General features: G+C 36.2%; 1 protein-coding gene across 8 annotated transcripts in view; it reads left to right on the forward strand.

Annotated features, from left to right (window-relative positions):
• Nucleotides 1-350: 350 nt before the first annotated feature.
• LOC145690786 (osmotic avoidance abnormal protein 3-like) overlaps nt 351-23,750 on the forward strand; it is a 311,449-nt gene continuing 288,049 nt past the window's right edge. For 4 of the 8 annotated variants that reach the window (XM_081766046.1, XM_081766048.1, XM_081766047.1 and 1 more), the window contains exon 1: nt 351-843. The gene's annotated coding sequence lies outside the window, so the exon portion shown is untranslated. The remainder of the gene's footprint in view (nt 844-23,750) is intronic. The other 4 variants (XM_081766050.1, XM_081766051.1, XM_081766052.1 and 1 more) reach the window with 1 other exon arrangement.

Consider the following 23,750-nt stretch of genomic DNA (forward strand, 5'->3'; position numbering starts at 1 on the left):
TGCGTACTACAAACTCATTGACTTGGGATTGAAGCAGGGATTCCATCAACAGAGGTAAACGTTGTACCAGTGAGTCCTCGTGACCATCCCTTTTCATGTTCTTAATATTAGGTCACAGAAGCCATAATATAAGTAAAGTTATTGGCAAGAGTAAAATTGTGTCAATGCCAGATATTAGTAATAGAATCTTTCCCCTTTATTAATGAAATTAAAAGAAAAAAAAAAGAAACAAGAAATTTAAGAATAAAGTCAATTTTCTGTTAGGAATTCTCAAGGATAATTCGTACTTTATTAATTGACCACTCGTGGCGCTACTAGTCTTAACGACAGCGCTTATGTTTGAAGAAGTGCAGGTCGTTGCTAGCTAACGTCACGCTATGCGACCGTGGCTATTCAGTCGCGCAAAGTAGTCTGTGGGTAGAAGTTCCGTGTGCTCTGCAGCCGGCAATTTGTTTTCCGTCATGGGAAAGACGCAGCATAGGAAAAGTTCTGTTCTCATTAGCTATTCATTTTTTGGAACATAGGGGAAAAAGATTTTTTTTTTTTTAATAAAATAAAATAAAATAAAACAGACTATAGATATTTGTTAAGTTGTTCAGAAAAGAATTATTAATTGTTTCTGTGATAATTCCGATTGGTGAAAACTTGGGAAGATTTCCTAGTGTACCTGTTAACTTGAAAGATACTATTGAATTCATTTGTTGATATGGACAACAATGGTGATAACTCAATGGAAAATGCGACGAAAGCGTAAAGTCCGGCGTCGTTACGACCGGACAAAACGAATTGGCTGCCTCAACACATTCATTTGCGAGTTTTGTTCGTAAATTCATAAACTGCCAGGTAAGTACATTTATTTGTTACATTTGGATGTTGCAAAACTAAATGAGGTCAAAATGGTCATATAATTATTTCGTATTCGTGGTAGGGAACATAATCATATTCAGCGACGCAACTAGGCTAGTTGATGTCCCTTCCCCTGAACAACCAAACCACAACACTCCCCGACTACACCTGATATTGGCATCATACTACAATTCTCCTACTCCGTTTTTTCTTCAGTGATAAAGCTTGATTTCAAAATTGCAGTACATAATTAAATTTTTACTAGAAGATAAAACACCAAACTAATTACTACTTTATTACCAAATAATCTGTAATTGAAATGAAAGGAAATTTTTTGAGTTTTACGTTCGACTAGGCTAAAGGAGACGGTGATTATGAGAAATGAATGAAATGGTGGAATGAAGAAAGTGGAAGGAAACGGGAGAACCCCGAGGAAACGCACGCACTCGGTGTTTGTCCACCACAAAGTTCACTTGGCGGGAGCAGGGTTTGAAGCCGGGACCCCATACACCAGAGATGAACGCTCTACCACTGAGCCAACGCGGCCCCTCCAAATAATCTGAGAGTAGCATGCTTGACATATTCTTATAGTCTTATAATAATTGGAAATCACAATGTTTTTGGAATTATATCGGGATGTGCAGAATGAATCAATAGTCTTTTGCTTTTGAATAGAATATTTAATTATGACAAACAATCAAGCTGTTGTCTTGAGTATACTCGGACATTTTACAAATCTCTTAAATCGATATAAGTTAAATGAAAACACAAAAAGATGGAACTAAAATTTGACCTTGCGGGCTCTTTTGGCTGTAAAAGTTTTTATAATGTTCTCAAAACATAGCTTTGAAGCTAACTTATGATCTATGGATATGATCCTAAGGTTGGTGAGTCGTTGTCCTGTTTAGTTTCTGAGGTAATTTTCTATGATCATTACTTTGCTAAAACTCCTTTCCTTGCCTTATAGTAAACATAAATATTTCCCCAGTTTTGCAGACCCCAATCCAGCACCTAGGACACAAACTCAGTTTGCCCTCCCCCTTAGTTACGTCATTGGATGGGCAGATCTAGATCCTGTTAGATCCAATTGTCTGATTCCAAAATTCGGATCCCATGCCACTTTGAAGACTGCATATGGATCTAAAGACCTAGATCCGAATCCGAATCCTGAATCTTAGATCCGCAAGTATTGATTAGTATATTAATACTTTAGTTATCTCCGGAGTTATGTCACTGATGACAACTGAAAACTCGAAAAAAAAAAAAAAAAATCGTATAAGTCGTCAAAGGTAATTTCACCGATAACGAAGAATAGAAAATATAAATGCTGATAAGTTAATAGGTATTTGTCTTCCACAATCTACTCAAAACATCAAATGCACACCTTACAAATATATGTATATATTTTTATAATATGTAGCTGAATGTGAATTGAAATCTTTCAGATACGTCCCATGGTTATGCCGGCTAGGCTAAAGGAGACAGTGATGAGAAATGAATGAAATAGTGGAATGAAGAAAACGTGAAAGAAATGGGAGAACGCCTAGAAAACTTACGCACACGTATTTGTCCACCATCATGCCCACTTGGCGAAAGCTGGGATCGAACCACCGACATCATGTATCAAAGGTTAACGCTCTACCACTGAGCCACCGCGGCCCCACGTAACTGAATAAATCGCAATATTATCAATAAGAAATAAGTAAATAAAAAGTCTTCACATTTCATATCATCAAGTTGGGTATCTACCATTCAAAGCCATAGCCTACGAGGGGGGCCGTCGCCCCGGGCGCTGAAAGCAAAAGGGCGCCGAATGAGCAAGAAAAAAAGAAAAAAGTATTGGAAAAGAATAAACGATGCGGTGCCCTGTACAAGTATTGACACACTATTAAATCAATATCGTTGTCGGTTTGCAAAGATATAGATTTGCTAAAAATTTTCTTCCTCGCTCCGTTCGCAACCCAAACGTTCTAATAAGTCACAACACGTTTTTACTCTTATTTAAAGAAAATTTATAATATATTTGTTAATGACGAGGTAATAATACAAGGTGCTGTGTAATGTCTTAAAGTATACGTAGGGTCGTTTTCAAAATCAGAAACTGTCGATGTCTGTAAAACGTGTTCAGGGTTTTAATAGTGATGAGTTTGGTTAGTTAATCTCACTTTTCTACCCAATCGGGTTAACCACGATGATGATAATGAAGGTATGAAAATGACAGGAGTCAAGAGACATACACAAGCTGCTGTTTGCCCGGGAATACTAAAAATGAAATTAAACCAGGGGAATAATAACATTTTCGAACTTGAAGCAGTTGTAGAATAGGAGCTTGACGGGTCAGAACTTAACCCAGCTAATTCAATCTTTTTGAAAGACTGACTACTTTCGGTGATTTTTTTTTTATTCCATTGACGTATGAAATGGTTCCAAAGGACATAGTTTCTAATGTATTGAAATTTCATTTCTTATCGACAGTATGTAAATGGTTCTAAATTTCCATAACTGTTCTCCAAGTGGATCTATATACCAACCAAAAGTAGTTTTGTCAAGTTTAACAAAAAGTACAAAGTAAGTCTCTTGAAAACAACTCTTATTTGTAAAAGAATACACAGGGTGGCCCAAAAGTAGGTATACAGTACCGTACTGATCAGCTTACTGTATTTTATGTCATTTCTTGTTGTTATCCATTAGGTAGACTTAGTTTCTTTATTATTTGTTGTTAATGTGTTTTTACTTACATCTTAAGTTCGGAAGAGCCGTAACAATATAAACCCATAAATTAGAAAGTTATATTCGATCAATGCAGGGGTGTATACCTACTTTTTTTGCCATCCTGTATAATAACTGTTTTAGGCTTTAGAATGGTCTCTCCAAGCAGCTTCATAAAAATTCAGCGTGTCATCATAAAATCTGCTTCTCTTATATGTAAAAATAATAATAATAATAAAATTAATAAAATAAAATAAAAAATATAAAATTCGACAGAAAGAAAAGCTCGGTAAGATGAATGTAGGGGGCACCGAATTTACTTCGCCCCAGGCGCAAAATACCAGGCTCTGCTGCCATTCCCGATCTATATTAAAATCATAGAACCTGAATCACGATTTCGAATCTAGAGCCAGATTCAAGTTAGAATCCGGATCTAGGATATCCGGACCAAATCTTTTTGGTCCCTAAACAGAGCAGTCACTTCTGAAGTGAAGTTGCAGTGGTTCGATCCCAGGCCGGATAGGGCTCTGTGCAGTGGCGGCCCTTGGAAGTCAAATCGATTTAAAAAAAATCTTTATTGCTACAACTTACAAGAAGAAAGCTTACCTAATGTTCTATTTGTTTTATATGGCCTTCTGATGCTGTATGACGTTTCCTTCCCTTAGCTTGAGGGGCACGGGGGCTCAGTGGTACAATACTTACCTCTGGTACGTGGGGTCCCTTGTTCAATACCAGCCCAAATAAATTTTGGTAGAGAAAATCGTGTCTGTGGGTTTCCTCCCACATTATCACTGCCCTGTCGCGACAAAACGCTGTAACTTTGGCGGAGCAGTTTTGAGAAAAAGAGCCGTAAAGTCGCCACAGAGCGGCTAATTTCCTACTTACATCGAAATTCTATTTGGTATATTTTCAAAAGTATTTGACAGCTCAATGCTGGGCCTGGTGAACATAAATAGCGGTGGCGGGAAACTCAAAGATGCTTATAGCGACAAAGCAATGTAACTCAAGTTACAGCGTTTTGTCTCGACACGGCAGATCATTTCACCAATTCTTCCATCATCATTTACTTGCCTTAATCATCGTATCTCTTAGCCTAAACGGCATAATCGTGGGACGTTAAACTGAAATATTTAATTTTTCTTCCTGGCTTGTAGCGAGAAAAATTTTAATTTTTACCACGTCATAGGCACGAACTTGTATTTTTTTTCGTGATCACGCTTCGGTACGTATAAAATAAATCCGTTCTCGAATTTCAATTTTTAAGAAACAGATCCAAGAGATCAGTGGTTTCCGAACTGTGGAGTTTCTTCTGATAGTTGTGAAAGAGAATCAATGGGGCCATAGGCTACAGAAATAAAGTGAACTCTTAACTTACTTTTAAACTGCAAAGGCGTAAGTTTTATTTTCCTATGATTACTTAATCCTTGTATTGAACGAATCTGAAATTGAACATTGAGATTTTGTTTTTTCCGTTTCAAATGTATTTAGGAATATTGACCAAATGAAAGTGAAAGAAAAATATAAAAATATTAGGATTGCAATCCTCTCTAAATCGTGAATAATTCGACTGAAAGCTAATAATAATAATAATAATAATAATAATAATAATAATAATAATAATAGAGTTGCCTTGTAATGCTTATAAACTCAACCTATATACATTTATTTTATTTTACATTCGTTAAAATTAAAATAACCGTATCAATCTCCAAGTTATTTAAAGAAATACTTCCACAAAATTACATTCACATGTGAATATGGATTATTCTTATATAATGTTATATTGTTGGATTCTCAATGAGCGTTAGTGCTCTCAACGGGTCGGTTCGGGTTAAAGACCGACCCGTGACCCGAATTGACTGACCCGACCCGACCGACAACCCGACCCGAGCTGACCCGATTGACCCGACACGAGCTGACCCGACTGACCAGACCCGACAACCCGACCCGAGTATCCTGACCCGGCAACCCGACCCGAGTTGACCCGACACGGCCCGTAATCCAACCCGAGCTGACCCGATCCGAGTCGGGGCGGGTCACGGGTCGGGGCGGGTCAACCCGATCCGTTTGAGACCACTATGGTCACGAAACTGGGTGAACGCCAAAATGCACTCCCATTGGGAATTAAACCCGGATTACGTGTACCGAAGTCTTACACTTTAACCACTAGCTAGATCAAGCGGGGGATTTGTATATGCATCTTAATGAATATTTGGCACTTTTGAGGTTTGGTTATTTCTTTTTATAACTGATACCAATGTCCGACGTGGGATATTTTTTTTTTTCTTGCTTTAGTTCTGTGACGAAATTTTTCTTCAAGGTCAGTGTTCTCACCTACTCGGACGGCAGGGGGTCTTCTCGGAAGGTAGTAGCAAGAGTCTCTTGGCGGAGACAAAAGGAAATCGTTTAACTACAATGATAAGGATTGAGGAAACGGGAGAACACTTGTGATTTTTTCCAACCCTTCAACTTCCATTCCAAAATAGGTCTTATTATTCCGGGACCCGTGCCACTTTGATTTTTCTTTCTCGGTAATTAAAACGTATTTTACAGTATATATAGTTGCACGTAAGAAGATACATAATATGAATTTTGTAATTTAAAATTTGAAAATACAGTATGATATTTAATTATAAAGTACTAATTTTATTTCATCACTTTCAGCCCAACAAATGAAATTCAAACAATTCGCTACTGGAATCTTGGTCATAAATACTGCGTTTATTCTTTGTCTTCAAGTCAACTCTTGGTCCTGCATTTCGTAGTCTTGGTGGTCTTTCATGCTATACAAGAGCCAAGAATGCTCGCCTCATCGGTACAAATGAAGACCAAGTGTGATTTTGATTATGGTCTTTCATACTATACGAAAAGCAAGAAAATACGCTCATCGCTAGTTGGTGATCACCAAAACAAGGTCAAGAGCAAGATTACTATGCAATTTGTCTTGCATATCCAATCTTTATCTTGTTCTTGTATCGATGTTGTTGGGCTTGGTGAAATAAAATGAAATATTCAGTTTAAGGTCCCTCGATTCTGCACCGAGGCTAAGGGATATGGTGACCATGAGAAATGAATGAAATGGTGGAATGAAGAAAGTGGGAGGAAACAGGAGAACCCCGAGAAAACCCACTACACGGCATTTCTCCACCACAAAGCCTACTTAGCACAAGCTGGGATCGAACCATGGACACCATTCACCAGAGATGAATTCTCTATCACTGAGCCACCGCAGCCCTGCTTGGGCTTGGTCGTCCATATCCAATCTTTCTTTTGGCCTTGCTTAAACAACTTCTAGTTTTGTTCTAAATCCAGACTCCATATTTGCGTAGATATTAATATTACAGTCAATTGGTAAAATCAATCTTCCACATTTAAAAATTAAAGTACACACAAGTACCAAAATAAGCATTTACCATAAAAACACTAGCTGCAAGTGTTCAAAATAGATTTATGGTTTCTATAAAATCAATTGAAAATTGCTATTTTTAATTAGGCAGGTAGAGAAAAACAGCAGCTTTCGACTCTAGCCGAGCTTAAGCTCAACCTAAACTCAGTTGACCAAAGTGAACTGACCCGAGCTGACCCGACCCGATAACACGACCCGATTGACCCGACCCGACAACCCGACTCGAGTAGCCTGACCCGACAACCCGACCCGAGTTGACCTGACCCGACCCGTTTGAGAGCACTAATGAGCGTTATGCTTAAAAACCATAAAATATTTTGGGATCCGCTGCACAGAACTTTTCTTTTTTCGTATGGCTGTGTTACGGGTATTCTCCCTACTAAAAATCGCTCGTTTTTCGCCCCTAAAAAGGAATTCTTACGGTCAATCGTCCTGGGGTTGTGAAATTTGGATTATGTGTAACAAAAACTCTGAGGTCCGCTGCACAGAATTTTATTTTTCGTGTGTGGCTGTATAGTACGCTGGTCCTTCCTATTTTGCAATAGAAGAGGTCAGAGTTATCAGCACGAGTTTTAAGTGTCGGGATGTGAAAATTTAGTGTTGATATCAGATCCGTACAACTAAACTCGTTTTTGTACTATTTTATGGGGAAAAATCAGATCTATTACGTTTCGCTTTTGCTCAAGTGTAGGTTTACAGATGTTGTCTCTTAATGTTAGATAGTTCTCATAAGATGGATAGATTCCTGTCTTCTTGCATGCCAAGTATTTGATAAATTTAGATTGGACTTTTTCCAGTTGGTGTCGATATTGCTGTTGCGATGGGTTCCAGATCACAACAGGATATTCCAGTTTTGATCGGACATAGGAATAATGCATTTTTGTTAGTGTGGTACTATTGTTAAATTCCTTTCCAATTCTAATTATGAACCCTACCATCTTGAGAGATTCATTAACTAGGTTCTCTATATGATTATTAAATGTTAGTTTCGTATCAAATATAACTCCAAGATCTTTGACTGAATTTAATCTATTTAGTAAGATCTGGTTAATTGAATAATTAAACTCTATTTGGTTTTTGTTTCCAGTAATAATTGACAGTTTACATTTTGTTGGAAGATTTTCTTTTTACTTTTTTTATTGTCAACTTAAAAGGGAAAAAAAATCCATATTCTAATTTTATCGAAATGTTTATCTCACGAACGTGGATTTTTTTTCTTGATCAGCTTGTTAAATTGTCAAGACAAACCGGAAAAGAATTGCGTTATGTCTACACATATAATTTATGTTGTTTGTCTCCATTGTATAACTTCCGTGTCATATAAAGCTGTGTATGTAACAAATTGTAACAAACTGTAAGAACTTCGTAGTTACTTATGCTGGTAAACATGTTTCTCTTAAAAGTAACATTTTTCTGCACACGTCAACATTTTGGATTTGAGACATCACAGGTAGCTGTCTTTTTCGTGGTATATAAACAAAAGATTTCCTAGTTTCACTCACTTCGGTCTTTAATATAGTCACCTATAGCTAGCAGACCAACACCTTTACCTTTCAAAGATAAACAGCCGAGTCCCTAACACTGACTCTGAATTCAGCCTATCCTATGAGAAGTAATACGCTCAATTACCATCCATCTTCATTCTAAGTCGCACTGAATAAGTAGTGAATCAATTGGACTTCGCGTCTAGTCAGTCTCATTCGTTGATCTACAAAGACAAGCTGTTTCCTGGCTCATAAGAGAGAAGCCATCTATAGCAGCAACAGCAAGTTAGTGAAAGACAAATATGTTTCTTGCATACACAAATGGTCATTTCCTTTTTGACCAAAGGTTATAATTTAAAGACATCATCGTGTAGAACTAGTCCTCAGTATACCCCACACCAAAAATCTCAGAAAACTATCTCTTCGTTACGGAGATGCAACGCTTCAAAAAAAATGCAAAAATCAGCTGCTTACGTCATGGCAACACAGACAGGGGTTTTGGCGTCACGTCACAGGTTTGTATCGTTCGGTGAGTCGCATTGGAAGATTCAGGAAATCTTTTCATATTGCAGTTTCTTATTGCAAACTACAATTAAATTTAGTGAAATAGTGAAAGGAAAAGTCTCAAAATAATTAATACACTTACTGTATATAAACGTAACGTGTTCATAAGACCTATTTTCCTAGCTTGAAACACATTATAAATCTTTTGTAATGTTCTATCATTACAGATATTTTAGATACCGTACTTGTACACTTAAGCAAGATTATTTTACTATTGTATTACACCAAAAACATTAAGTACTATATAAGTTCAAATTAAGTCATGCGCACATTGGGAATATCTAGGCTACCATATTATAGCTTTTCTTTATTTTCAAGATTAGTCGTGAATCTTCATGCTATTATACTACGGCAACAAATAAGCACTTTCTGCACCAAAAAGCTCTTAATCCCTTTTTAAAAAAATCATATCCTATTACATCCTTTCATTTTTTCTACCATTTACCATATTAGCAATTTCTCACCCTCACACTATTGCTACTATTATCTTAATGCTATGAGAATCGTATTATATAGCGCTTTACTTTTTACTATTCTACAAGGGAAATGATTTTGTGATCACCGCATTAGTTTGAAGCTGAAGAAAGCTGTAGCGAATAGAGGCAGACAAATAGTTAGGTTGCCGAAAGAGTATCATAAACAAGATAAGTGCTCAAAAATTTTTCTTGTGTCCTAAGCGCCGGTTCTCAAACCTAGGCACCATAATAATACAATTCCATACATAGGCCTACATAATTTTATTTTGGATTTAACTTATTTAGTAGGCAGACTCGTATTTCCAATCGCCTTGATTACCTGGCGTCCAGGATTTTTCGAGCTTGAACAAGAGGAATATTGACAGAAATTCATTATGTATTACGTATGTTGTTACTTTGAAATTTCAACTTTTTCTTTTCAATAACCTCACACGAAATACTGTACGAAGTATACAAACATAAGTGTATTTATATTCTTTCTCACTTTCAGCCAGGACCATATCTACGGGAAGCACGGCATGCTGGTCCCCCTAACTTTTTACAGGCCCCCTAAAATTTTCACGGTAGGCTTGCAAATAAACTATGATATGGTGATGAACTATAATATGGTTGGATTAGGCTCCCCTACATTTTTGAGCTAGCTACGGGCCTGCCCTCAGCTCTGAGGTGATTGTTTGGTATAAGGTGGTATATTTGCAAAAGATTATATCGTGAAAGTATTGAGTTTTGTGTCCTGAGGTCCACAAGTAAATAATAATAATAATAATAATAATAATAATAATAATAATAATAATAATAATAATAATAATAAGCCAACGTTTGAAGAATTCAGACTGATAATTTTCGTCCAGTAGATTCATTTCTCTTATATTGTTAAACTCACTGGAACAGAATATTGTGTGCATTACTAGTCATGACATATCACACATTTATTATCAAAGGACACAGCGCTCATATCTAGTGTGAGGGGTCCCTGGTTCGAACTCAGGTTTGTGGTGGATACCCATCGTGTCTATGGGTTTTCTTGTGACTCTGACGTTTCCTCTCACATGATCATTCCACCCATTCTTTTGTAATCATTCAGTATCATTAATCACCCGTCTCTCTTTCCCTATAGGGCATATTGGTGGAACGTAAAAGTAGAAATTTTATTTTATCTTATTTAGTTACAAGCCACTGTAAGTAGTTTATCATTACTGTGAGACCACATCTGTTTATTTATTGATTTAAATATTAACTCATGTGTTTAAAACATTTCAGTCAATCTGTAAATGTTCACATGGACTAATATAAACAAAGTACGAATATGTTCTATGGGCTAAAGAAAACAACGGTAAGCGCGAAATATTACGATGAAATAATATTGCTAATGTGTGAAGTAGTTCGATAACAGTATTGTTAAATTCTCAGAATACTCATGAACAAGATCATCATCGTAAGTTTGTGCGTCGCTGTGTTGAACTCAGTAAAGGTTATTTTTACTTGGGGAAATATTTTTTCATGTATTAATTTCCTTGGTTTTTCCCCTGAGCGCATTACTATCGATTCCAGGACGTACTTGCATCTAAGAAATTAGCACTCTACTATCCAATAACTATACTTTTATATTGTTGATTTTTTCTTAAGAGTGAATAAAATTCGCTTCGTAAGATCGACTGGTGACCGAAATGTGAGAATATTAATTAGTTTATTACCTTAGGCTGCAAACAATGCCAATAATAGAGCAAATTAGTATACTACAACTTTGTCCTAAGAAATTCAAGTATATTCAAATATTTGGTAATAAATAGACAAATAGTTTTCTTTTCAAAGAAACCTTAAATTCTGTTTCTTTTCTTATTCTTTGTGTTATTAGGAACGTCGTACACATTTGAAAAACATGCATCGTATCTTTCGCTAAGCAGTTTCCCTAGTGAATAGCGCAGACCATTTCCCCTGTACCCACCTGTGACATACAAACATGGTGGTCATTGTTTTAAGCGAACGAGTAGCAGATCGGAATTCAATCGCAAATTTCAACCAATTAGAATCATTGCATGAGCGAAAGGAAGTGTTCTGTTATCAGCTAGTTATGAAGATTTTTTTAGAGCAATAAAAAAATCAGTGGAAATGTCCATTCATACACTACATTATACATTCTGCATTTCCTAAATGTTCTATAAAGAGCATTAAACTCAGTCATAAAACAAACTTCTGTGTCAAGCTATTCATTTTTTGGAAAAAAGACTAAGATTATCAATATGAGATTGGTAAAGTACTATGTCTTTATAGCACTAAATATTGTAGCATTCGAGCTCTACCTTCATCTCTATAACAGTGTACCTTCATCCCTATAACAATGTCATTAAAGCATGTCATTATGTACTTTATATTAAGTGCGTGCGGTAATACAATTTCTGAGTGTGAAAAAAAAAAAAACTTTCGACAGTTGCGATTCATCGCGAACTGTGTGCTGTTTTTGGGCAAAATGTGATGAGTAAAGATGAACGAACTGAAGTATACGATGCGGCAAGAAGTGTGCGCCCATCTGTAATCAGCAATGAACTCATGCGGGAAATTGACAAAAATGTTCGTGAAATACGTCGGTTCACGATATCTTAATTTTCCGTTCTATCTTCAGGCACATAAAACATTAGCTTGCGTCGCACTACTTCGACAATGACAATGCGGTCACAATCCTGTTAGCGGGCGACTTCATTCCCAGGCGATTTTTTGCCAAAGAAATTTCAAATCTTGTGAAACGTTATAACAAGTACCTCAATTTGAATGGTGAATATGTTGAACAGGAATGTAATGTTGTACTTTTCTAATATGTATAATAAAGTTTCTGTATCTGCGAGTGTATGTCATTGATAACCCAACGGTGGCTTTTTTCGAATTGCTGTCGTAGAAGAGACGCAGCCTTCCTCGCTGCTGTACTGGTTTGTGCACGAGATTTCGGATATGATTTCCAATAGGATATGAATTCATTATGGTAGCTCGGGTTCCCACCTTAAGCTGTAGATGCATATCTCACATAGCCACGATACTGAAAAAGGACACTAAACTTCAATAACAAGAAGAAAAGATGCAGATTCAATTGGTAATATTAACTGAATGGCTTACAATGTTCGAGCTTGTTTTGATATAAGCCAATGCATTGCTTATAAGGCTAACGTAGTGACCGAGGTGCGGATATATTTAAGAAAAGAAAAAAATCCTTATCTAGAGTTCTCGGCTGCAAAACATATAAGGCTGAACAGTTTTACCATAGAGTAATCTTAGGGATCATGAGAATATGTTGGTGTTGACAAAAGTCGCATAATTTCCATGTTGATTCGTTAAACTTCTAACAAAAAAAAAAAAAAAAAGTTACATAAATGAGAGTGAAGATAATTATTAAACATCTTTTCTGATTGTATGATTGGCAACAGTATACAAACTAAACGTCTGCAGATAATGTAGATCGGAATAAGGATCCGTTGCGTGAATGTGATGTTGAAAGTGCGGAAGCAGCGAGTTCTCCGGCCTCTGCGGTTATGTAGACTGGGCACAGTATTTCGTGACAGAATATGCAAATTAACTGTGTTGTGGGTATGACGCATCTAATTTAAGAGCACGAGAAACAAGGCGGAAGATATTTCGTTCTTTTTTTCTCTTCTTTTTTTGGGGTCTTAAGTGTTAGCAGATCAATATCACGGTAAAAAGTGAATAATAAGATTAAAAAATGCAATGACCTTCAGTCAACCTTAACCATGACTAAACTCCAGTGTACAGTTGTGTCCTCTAGAGTAATGGAGAAAGGAGATAAATGCAAGTATGAGAAGAAAAATCCTCATTATTCCATAAAGTCGTCGTGGATTTGAATCCCAAAGGAATTCATTGTGATCGAGCTGTAAGAGGTCCCATCACAGCGAAATTAAAATACAGTTAATTTTACAGTAATTAGGTGATATCTTCAAATAAATAAAAGGTAATACAAAAAATGGAACAAGAGCTCGCTAGACAATATTATTTTACATGAGGATTATCACCGTTATCAAGACTCACTTATCTACTTTCAATTTCTAGCCATTTCGAAAATCGGTATTTATTTTCACGTTTATAAATGACTGCGAACGGGAAGCTACTAGGTGACTCGTGATAACGGTACCTCATGCAAAATAATATTGTCTAGCGTGCTCTTGTTCCACATTTCGATTACCTTTTATCGATTTGAAGGTATCATATAGTTACTGAAAATTAGCGGTATTTTAATTTCGCAGTGATTAGGCCTCTTAACTACTGATTTCCCTTAACTCTACTAAAAGAGAACTGGGATGCTTTAAATGTCGGAGAGAGGATATACATAATAATCATCAAAAATGGCCAAATCTTAATGTCGAATCCATAGTTTTCGGCGTCGTTAAGGTGAACAGTGATACTTCCAATCTCGCTTAAATGCAAATTCAGCACCGCAACTTGGAGGAGGGGGAGGAAGGAGATATATAAAAATTATCGAAAATGACCATTATCAATGTCGAACTCATGGTTTTCGAGGTCATTGAGATGAACAATGACATTTCCAATGCCGTACTTCGCAACATGTGAGAGGAGGAGATATATAAGTTTATGGAAAATGACCGATATTAGTACCGAATCCACAGTTTTCGGGGTGAGATGAACAGTGACACTTCTGATGCTGTTTAAATCCAAATTCAGCACCACAACTTAGGGAGGAGGAGGGGAGAAATATATAAAAGTCATCGAAAATGACTGATATCAGTAGATAGAGTAAATATTGGAATAAGTAAAACAAAATCTCAATATTTGGTTGGAAGTTTATTTAATACAAGAATTAGCTAATCGTGGTTGAAAAGAAAAATCTGACGCCTTTAGAGTGTAAAAATAATTTTTCAATCCATGGTATTTCAATAATCTGTGCCGTCTTCATTTTCTTTCATGCGTCTCAGGACTAGCCTTCCCAGTTTGGGAACCAGTGAAGTGTTGGTTCGGTTAAAAAATATAAACAGATTACAAAACGTGATTTATTTTATAAGTAGTGAAGCGTGGGCACATTAAAAAAAATAAAGGTAGATCACCCATGTTGTACACTATCATCATACTTACACGAAGGTAAAACTATATTACATTTAGCAACATACATTGTATTTCCGTTACTATTGGCGCATTGTAGAGTTTATTATCGAGAGTAAAATTTACGTATGAAAAGCATAAGATTTATTAAATGCAAGACTTGCAAGACTCTTGCAAGCAAGACCAAGACCAAGGGTTCCAGTGTAAGACCAACACCAAGACCACCCTGGTCTTGGTCTTGCATTTGCGCATCACTATCGTCAATTCGAGTGAGACGAACCTCTATCCACAGCGGGATGTCACTTCACCTTTGGCTCATTTCACTTTATAAAAACAAAAAAGACACTGACAGTGAAGAATTTATTTATACTCCAGTTCCTCATGGATGGCAATCTTTTTAAGTTGATCAACAATTGAAGCGCTAGCGGCACTTAACAGGATGAGACCCACGACAGCCCTAAGTAAGGCTTCATAGTTTCTTGATATCTCCCCGTAAAGGAGGCGGTACCATGCTTCGGCCTAAAATACCTTTATTGCACAGACTACACGAACCTCTGAGCTCTTTTGAAACAACGGTTATTATTATTATTATTATTATTATTATTATTATTATTATTATTATTATTATACTAGTAGTAGTATTAAATATTTAGCGTGTGGAAGGTCCTAGGACTAATACGTGAGAACTTTTCTTACCCCTTTAGGTTCGGGTCTGGTAATGTTTCTTCCACGTTTCTCTATCTTCAGCTTCCTTCTTTAACTTCAAATATTGTCTTCTATTTTTCAACTCAGCTGCGTTCTTCTTATTTCTCGCTTCTCTTCCATCTTTCTCTCTAGACCGTTATAAAGAAGACAATTTCTTCGCAAGATATATCCAGTCCAATTTATCTTCTTAAGAGGATGCTGGTTAAAAATATCCTTTTCTCTCCTACCCGTTTCAAAGCATTTTCCCTTTTACTTCCTCCAAAACCACATTTCAGAGATCTCTAAATATTTTATCTCTAACTTTCGTAATGTTAAAGTGTTTGAACCATACAATCCCATACTCCATACCCCACTACCATCTTCATTAGTCCGATATTAAACCAGCTGGGGGAGGCTGCAATGGCAAGTGGCAGAGTGATCACTTTTGGTGCGTGGGGTTCCTGGTTCGATCCCAGCTCGCGCCAATTGGACTTCGTGGTGGACAAAAACCGGTGGTGTGTGCGGATTTTGTCGAGTTTCTCTCTCGTCCTTTTGCTCTCTTCATTCCACTATTACATACTTTATCATCGTTTTTCTTTGTCTTTGTGCATAATTGTAGGATGTTAAACCACAAATTTCTTTCGTTTCATGAAGCCTACTATAGTTAAGAATGTTTTTGTTCTTGTTGAGTCCCTCTTGACTCAACGGTAATTCTTGACTTGATGATCTTGGTGCAGTAAGTGTCTCTCGCCAAGACTTTCCAGGTATTTGAAATAATCTACTTTCTCAAGTGCTTTTTTGTTCTGCCCTAGTTCGCAAGGGTGTGTTTCAACGAAAGGGGAAAGTAAGTCCCACGATCAACAGGAAAAGAACCAGAGTCGTCCAGGCAGGTAGTCAGCCCAAAAATGTAGGGGGGGCCCGGCTGAGTTAGGGGGGGGCTATCCAACCTTATTATAGTCCATCACCATATTTTAGTTCATTTGCAAGAATACCGTGAAAATTTTAGGAGGGCAGCAAACATCTAGGGGGACGTCTCCCCTAGACCCCCCTGGATACAGGCCTGAGGTCATCCCGTTGGGAGCTGGATGTCTTACAGATTATACTAGCGTGCAGTGGAGGATCCAGCCGTGGCCTAGCTCCCCCATTTTTTAAATAAAAATAATTGAAACTGATGATTATGTATTATTGAAAGTTTATATAAACTTTCTGTCATTCAGTACTGGAAACTTTTTGAAACAGTACGGTCCATTTAATACAACTTGTAATTTCTGTTTTCTTCTGCATTTTTATTCCTGCACGTGGTCATAACGATCAGGCAAGAAGAACTGGTTTTATGACAACAGCACATTCAACCAATTGTAGTAGCTCTGTCTGCAATGGTAAACATTCCACCCTTTCGGCACGTTGCTAATTTGAATATACACAAATGCATATTGTTTTAGCCGACTGTCAACTTGAGTAGTAGACCTGCTGCTTATCGAGAGCATTCTTTTTAGTTCTCTTTTGTGTCATTTCATTTTATAAAACTGAGATTTACTTGCAGAAATAATTTCGTGTTTCAATACGCGACGCAAAAGCCGGTAACACAACATTGAGCACCACGTGCTCGCTGCGAGCTGTCAGAAAGGACAAGTAGTATCAATTGCAGTATAGACATAGTTTCAGTTGCAGTTTTTCTGTTATGCAATGTGTAAAAAAATACTTGAGGTCCACAATGTTAAGAGGCCTTATCACTGCGAAATTAAAATACCGCTAATTTTACAGCGATTCTGCGATATCTTCAAATAGATAAAAGATAATCGAAATGTGGAACAAGAGCGCCCTAGACAATATTATTTTGCATGAGGTACCGTTATCACGAGTCATCTAGTAGCTTTCTGTTTGCAGCCATTTAGAAACGCGAAAATAAATTCCGGGTTTTTAAATGGCTTGAAATCGAAAGTAGATAAGTGAGTGGTGATAACGGTATCTCATGTAAAATAATATTGTCTAGGGAGGTCTTGTTCCACTTTTTGATTATCTTTTATCTAATTGAAGATATCACAGAATTACTGTAAAATTAGCGGTATTTTAATTTCGCTGTGATGGGGCCTCTTAACGTCCAAGCTAGCCATATCAATCGGAAGAGAGTTAAATTTGAAACTTCTGCAGGGCCTATTAAAAATTTTGGAATAATGACATACCTATCATAGTCTGGATTCTAGCATTCCCTCCACACACAGTTTTAACTTTTAGATCCGCCACTGCTACCGTGGCCCTAAATATTCAATTGTTTATAACAAAAGTAATAGGTTACAAGTTGAACTTGCGCTCTCTACACAGCACATCATTCACATATGAGCATAAATCTCCTTATCATTCCTTACAACATCTGTACACGTCCCTTTACAGACATAAGTGAAAAACGTCTTGATAAAAATCGGCAAGGGGTACCATAAAGGGGAGATTTCTTCGATTATTTTTTCAATATCTCGCACCGTTTGCAAGATTGAGCCTACTTCCGGTTGGAGTTTCTAATTTTTGTATGATGAGTGTTTTCTTTCTTGTTGCATGCAGTATGTAATAAGCAAATACATTACATACACAATTAATTATAATGTCAGTGATATATAGTGTTAATTGGAAAAAAGCACTTCAAACAATAAAGATTCATCTTAGCCTGAAGAAATGGTTATCCTTAGTTTTTCCATTATCAATTGGCCATGAAACAAACGCCTGAGAGGTATACAATCCCTGTATACAACTATGTTATGTTGGAATGTAGAACACATTGAATATGATGCCTTTACTTAAAAAAAAAAAAAAAAAATCCAACACTTCCAGTGTACCCCTAAATTGTAATAAAGAAATAACGGCCATGCTTTTTAAGTATTCAATTAGGAGTGGACAATCTACACAAAATTTGGAATCGACCAGCGAAAATGGCACGTTTCTAGCACTTGCGGTTTTCGAGATCTCATTGTCGAAAGGATTGGAGAAGTACTTTTCTTTGGAGACAAACATATAAACTTTTCTTGACCACAAACCTATAAACGTTTCTAGCATTTTAATGTATAGATGGAAAAATTGAAGCAGCTAGCAATCTCAAACACAATTTTGAATATAAATCTTACGATGTGTATAACAACTGTCATTTATAATAATAATGCGTAGGTTTGATGTTTTTTGCATGTTATGAAAGAGGGACTTGACACGTGACCTTGAGAGAAGCAAGAGTGTAAATGGAAGAGCAAAATAATTTAATCAGTCACATTTCAAAAACTTCACACTCCAAAGAGGAGGAGGCTCTTGACATTTTTCATAGAATCAATCCGGGAATGAATTTAATTGATAAGAACACCTGCTATGTTCTCATCTGTCGTAGAAGCCAACACTTTTTCCCTTTATTGTTTATTTTGCTCTTAAAGAATCTCTTCGACGATAGAAAATAAAAAAGGTGCTTTGCATATGCGCACTTCTGCTGACCTGATTTTTGATTCTTTTTCTTTCTTTTATTTATGAAATATGTAAACAGGTTAGACTTGAATACGAATATAATATTTTCCATTATTGATGAATGTGGAATAAAGTTTTTTTTTAGAAAATAATAGTAATAACAAAATGAATTTACAAAAGTACTTTATTCTGACACTTAACTATATGTGACGTCATTACATTTTGATTGTTCTTTTTCTTTTTATTTCTGTGACAAACTTCGATCGCTCCTAACGAGACAAAAGAATAACGATCGGAAGACTGGAATTAATTCTGAACGGAAAATGGTGGTAAAGTGCTGGAAGCAAATATACAGGGTTTAATTACCAAATAAAACAAATACTAATGCAAGTTACTGTAGCGGATCTAGCCCAGGGCCGGGGGCCTAGTTCCCCAGCTTTTGGAGTGACAAAAAGAATTTAAGCTATTATTTATATATTTTTGAAAGTTTAGCTCAAGTAGTAGGGCGTTGGCTTCGAATTCGGGAGGTTGTGGGTTCGATTCAACTATCCTGACGGGTTTTTCAGGGTTTTCCTCAGTCCTACCTTGCAAATGGTGGGATGGTACCTGCTAAACAGACCCTGGTCGATACCTTCCCAAATCCTTTCCATTGTTATTATTGTTGTTAGATATCCAGTGTAAAATGGCCTCGTGAGCTGTGTTTGGTGATTGTTAAATAAATAAAATAGATAGAAATACCTATCATAGTCTGTGTTCTGGCTGCTTCTGCCGTTTTTACCGTCTAAATCAGGCACTGGCAAGCTGCTAGATAAGATTTCATTTAACGTTCTGCGACATGTTGGTTCCCAAGAATTAATTTTTCTACGATGAAATATGGCCGTCATTTCCAACTGGCCAATAGATAGCGTAGAATCCCAAGTTTACGACCGGAAGAAGAAGGGATAGAAAGCACAGAGCAATCGACAGGAATGTTGGTAGTGTACACGTAGTAATAATTTTACGACTAGTATTCTTACGCTCTTGTCTATCGCCGCTATTATTTCTCAAGGGCAAATTACCTGCCTTACCCTTCTTCTCCTCTCCATCCGCTTTACTAAGAATGGGAGCAAAAACTGTGACGTCAAAGATCACTCAGAAGTTAATGCTTAAACCAGAGTTTTTTTTTAAAAAAAAAGTATGCTACGACATATTAAGTACTACCAAAAACTCTGAGCATGATTTTTCAGTCCAAAAATAAACACATATCAGATTAAAAGAAAACATCAATTTTATGAAGCAAAACATTTTTCTTCCTACGTGTAGTAAGAATAGTTGAATGATACATCGCGTACTTTCATAGAGTGTGTTGCCCGGTTCAAATCTCGGTGGAAGCACAACATTGCAATGCAATGAAATTGTGAAACTACTTGCATTAGGATATAGTGATTTGACATGTAATAAGACAGAAGTAATGGGTCAAAAACATCCACTGACCACGCATTATCTAGTTAGACCTATGTCATCTGGTAAGCCATTGTATTTCAAAGGCTGTGATACACGAGAGTAAAGCTTTTTTTTATTTACTTCATTTATTGTTCTATGTACGAAGAAAAAAAAGGTTGTGCGTACTAGCTGGATAGAACGGGGATATGCAGAACCGTACGATATGTTGGAAATTTCTCTTTGAGACGTTGGACGTGTGCCACGCCATTTCGGGAGTAAAGCGTCCATCCTGCAGTTACCGTTTTATGCGTTTTTCCCAGAATCCTGTCATAGACGGTATACGTATACAGAGGACATATTAAAGGAGAATACAAAAAAAAAAAAAAAAAATCCGTATACTTAGAGGGAAGGAACATACCCCTCTTCCAGCTGTGATTGTGAAAATGGCGTTGGCACACGGGTAACTATTTGGTGTTGCCTAGTGTTGAGTTACGTTTCGTCGTCTGTCTCTCATGCTACTGACGTTTCAGACATGATCGAATGCACTTTAGAGCATTTAGGTTCCTTAAAAAGTTGTATTTATTCTCTCTTTTGACAAATACAATTTTAGCCTACAATTACTGCTTCTTTATTCCTCTCATTGAGATCCGCTGTGGCATCGTGGTGGAAAACAGACATCTGGTGCTGAAGTTCTTAGTTCGTTCCCAATTCCCAGAAACATTTTTGTAATACGTAGCGCCCTGCATTAAGTACACTTCATACACCGACCGTATATGAACAGACTGCAGTACAGCCTTGAATTTTTTTTTCAGACAACTTTTCATGTTCGCTGCATCTTATTTTCTACGGGTCGCCGCTTGGTCCAGAAGTTACCAGATTAACATACGGTCCCTCTAAATTGGAGGATAGTTTTTCTTTTCCTGTGATACAAAGATTATTTTCGTGGTAGTCTTGTAGAGCGCGAAAATAAATGTGAAACATATGCTAATATGACCTGCAGGTAAGTCTGCAAGTCCACTAATTTTCGTAACGAAGTCAGAAACGCTAACCTTTCGATCCACGCAGCTAAGGATATCCACTAGAAAAATAAGTACCTGGGCTAGAATAAAAACGACCTTCACTTTTTATAGTAATCTGCAGAGCCATTGATAAACAATGTGCCAGAACTTTAAACAGTAAAATACAGAAGATATTAGAAGTATTTTACATAGCTTAACATTACAAAAAGCTATTATTAAACATTGCTTTCAGTGTGACATGCATTTAGAGTCTATGTAGGTATTCTCTGTGATTTAGCTTGTTTCTATTCCAACAGTTGTCGACTCAATCGAAATAGTTTGCACAAACACTATGAACTAACTCAGATCTGAGTAGTCATTGCAGTTTACAGCGCTCAAAGTGGGGTTTGTTAAAATGTTCTCCAAAGTTGCTTTGATACGTGAGTCAAGTAAGTTTTCTATTTGTAAAATACTGAACGGCCAACAGTACGGTGCAGAAGGCTCGGCAATGATATGACGATTGGCCGACGACAATCCCAGTAAGTTTTATCTGCTCAAATTTAGCATCCTTTTTCAGCATCGAGACTGTATGACAAATGGACCTACAGTTTAAGACGGAATTCGAACCATCGTAATTCATTCAGTGATCTCCTACTGGAATCGAATCCGGAACTAGATGCATCAAAGGGGCACACGCTAGCCACTAAACCAGCGGAAAGAACTAAACCCATTTAGGGTTAGTAAGTAGCACAACTGAAAATCAATAGCGTTTAGTGGTTTGTTTTCCTTAACATAATTACATTTCTTAAAAATAATCTCTACGCTTGGGATTGACATTTATAAATATTTTAATAATAATAATAATAATAATAATAATAATAATAATAATAATAATAATAATAATAATAATAATAATAATAATAAATGTAATCATTGACTTAAGACCGTTTGTAAAGTTTCGTTAAATAGTTATCAAAATAAATAACTAATTTTGTATATTGAAAACATGATATGTTTACATTGCTATTTTAGAAACAAATGATAATACAAAAGTGTAAAAAGAATAATTATAAAGATAGAATTGAAAATGAAATGAAATCTTTTAGTTTAACGTCCCATGATTATTCCTGTTAGGCTAAGGGAGACGGATGATTAAGGCGAATGGATGATTATGGAAGAATTGGTGGAATGAGAATTGGGAGGAATCGGGAGTATCCCGAGATGACACAATGTAGTCCATCACAAATTTACTTGACCCGGGATCTAATCAGGGACCTCACGTACCAGAAGTACGCGCTATACCACTGATAAAGATAGAATGAAAAAAAACAATGAAATTAAATATTAAAAAAATATTGATGAAAATATGTGTGGTAGCGGTTACACTGGATCAGATTTGGTAGTAAGTTTTCACCGTGCAATCTCTCACTTCACATAAATTAAACTAATTAATGTTCATAGACACTTAGTCGTGCGAATGGGACGGGACTAATGTATCAGCTTCTATGAACATCAATTGATTTGTTTGATTTGTGAGAGTTTGTACGAGCAAATTTTGTATAAATTTTGATGCAATAAAATCACAGCCTAAATCGCCGGCCGACGACTGATCAAAATGGTATGTTATACTTAAAGACAGGATGTTAGGTAAAATGTCTAAATTATATTAAAGATACGATCAAAATAACGTTTTAAACTTTAAATGGGGAGTTAAGCTTCAAATTAAGCCAATTTTATTTTGCCCATTTTGCTCCTTTCTGCTTAAATAGTTGCTTTAATGCCTAATATTGAATATTCTATGCACTTTTTTCAAAATAATACTTTATTGTGAAAATACATTATTTCAGGATATACATTACTGTATACGTTATATATTCAAATCATAAAAAATATTCGAAGAATATACAAACATATCTGTTTGTTAAGATCTTCTTTTACTGTATATATAAAAACGAAGCTTGACATGTATTCCATGTATATTTGGTAAATACATTCCCTACAGCACTTTATCACTACACATAACTGTCAAGATGCTATATACACTATCAGTACACACACCAGTCCAAAGTTTTACGCCATCTTATCACTACAAACAACACTTATATTTCTCGGAAGAGAAAGAATTTCTTGAAATACTGTATACGTTATATACAGTATTTCAAGAAATTCTTTCTCTTCCGAGAAATATAAGTGTTGTTTGTAGTGATAAGATGGCGTAAAACTTTGGACTGGTGTGTGTACTGATAGTGTATATAGCATCTTGACAGTTATGTGTAGTGATAAAGTGCTGTAGGGAATGTATTTACCAAATATACATGGAATACATGTCAAGCTTCGTTTTTATATATACAGTAAAAGAAGATCTTAACAAACAGATATGTTTGTATATTCTTCGAATATTTTTTATGATTTGAATATATTTTTTAATTGGATTGAGAATTTCGAGTTACAGTTTAGTGCCTATTTTTTAAAGTTTTATATGCCTATTTTCCAGATTTTTAATGCCTAACAATCCGGTGTCTAGTTATACTGTATTGTATAATAGGCTATACCTGGCCAACTTAAGAATAAATCCAGATACATCAGTGCAATCGTAACCGAAGTCGGTCTTAAGTCTGTGAATAACTGTAGAAATTCTTTACATATAACACTAGTTAACAAATTTAAACTT

This window comes from Thermobia domestica, chromosome 7 (genome assembly GCF_964235325.1).
Source record: "Thermobia domestica chromosome 7, izTheDome1.hap1.1, whole genome shotgun sequence".
Taxonomy (NCBI): Eukaryota; Metazoa; Arthropoda; class Insecta; order Zygentoma; family Lepismatidae; genus Thermobia; species Thermobia domestica.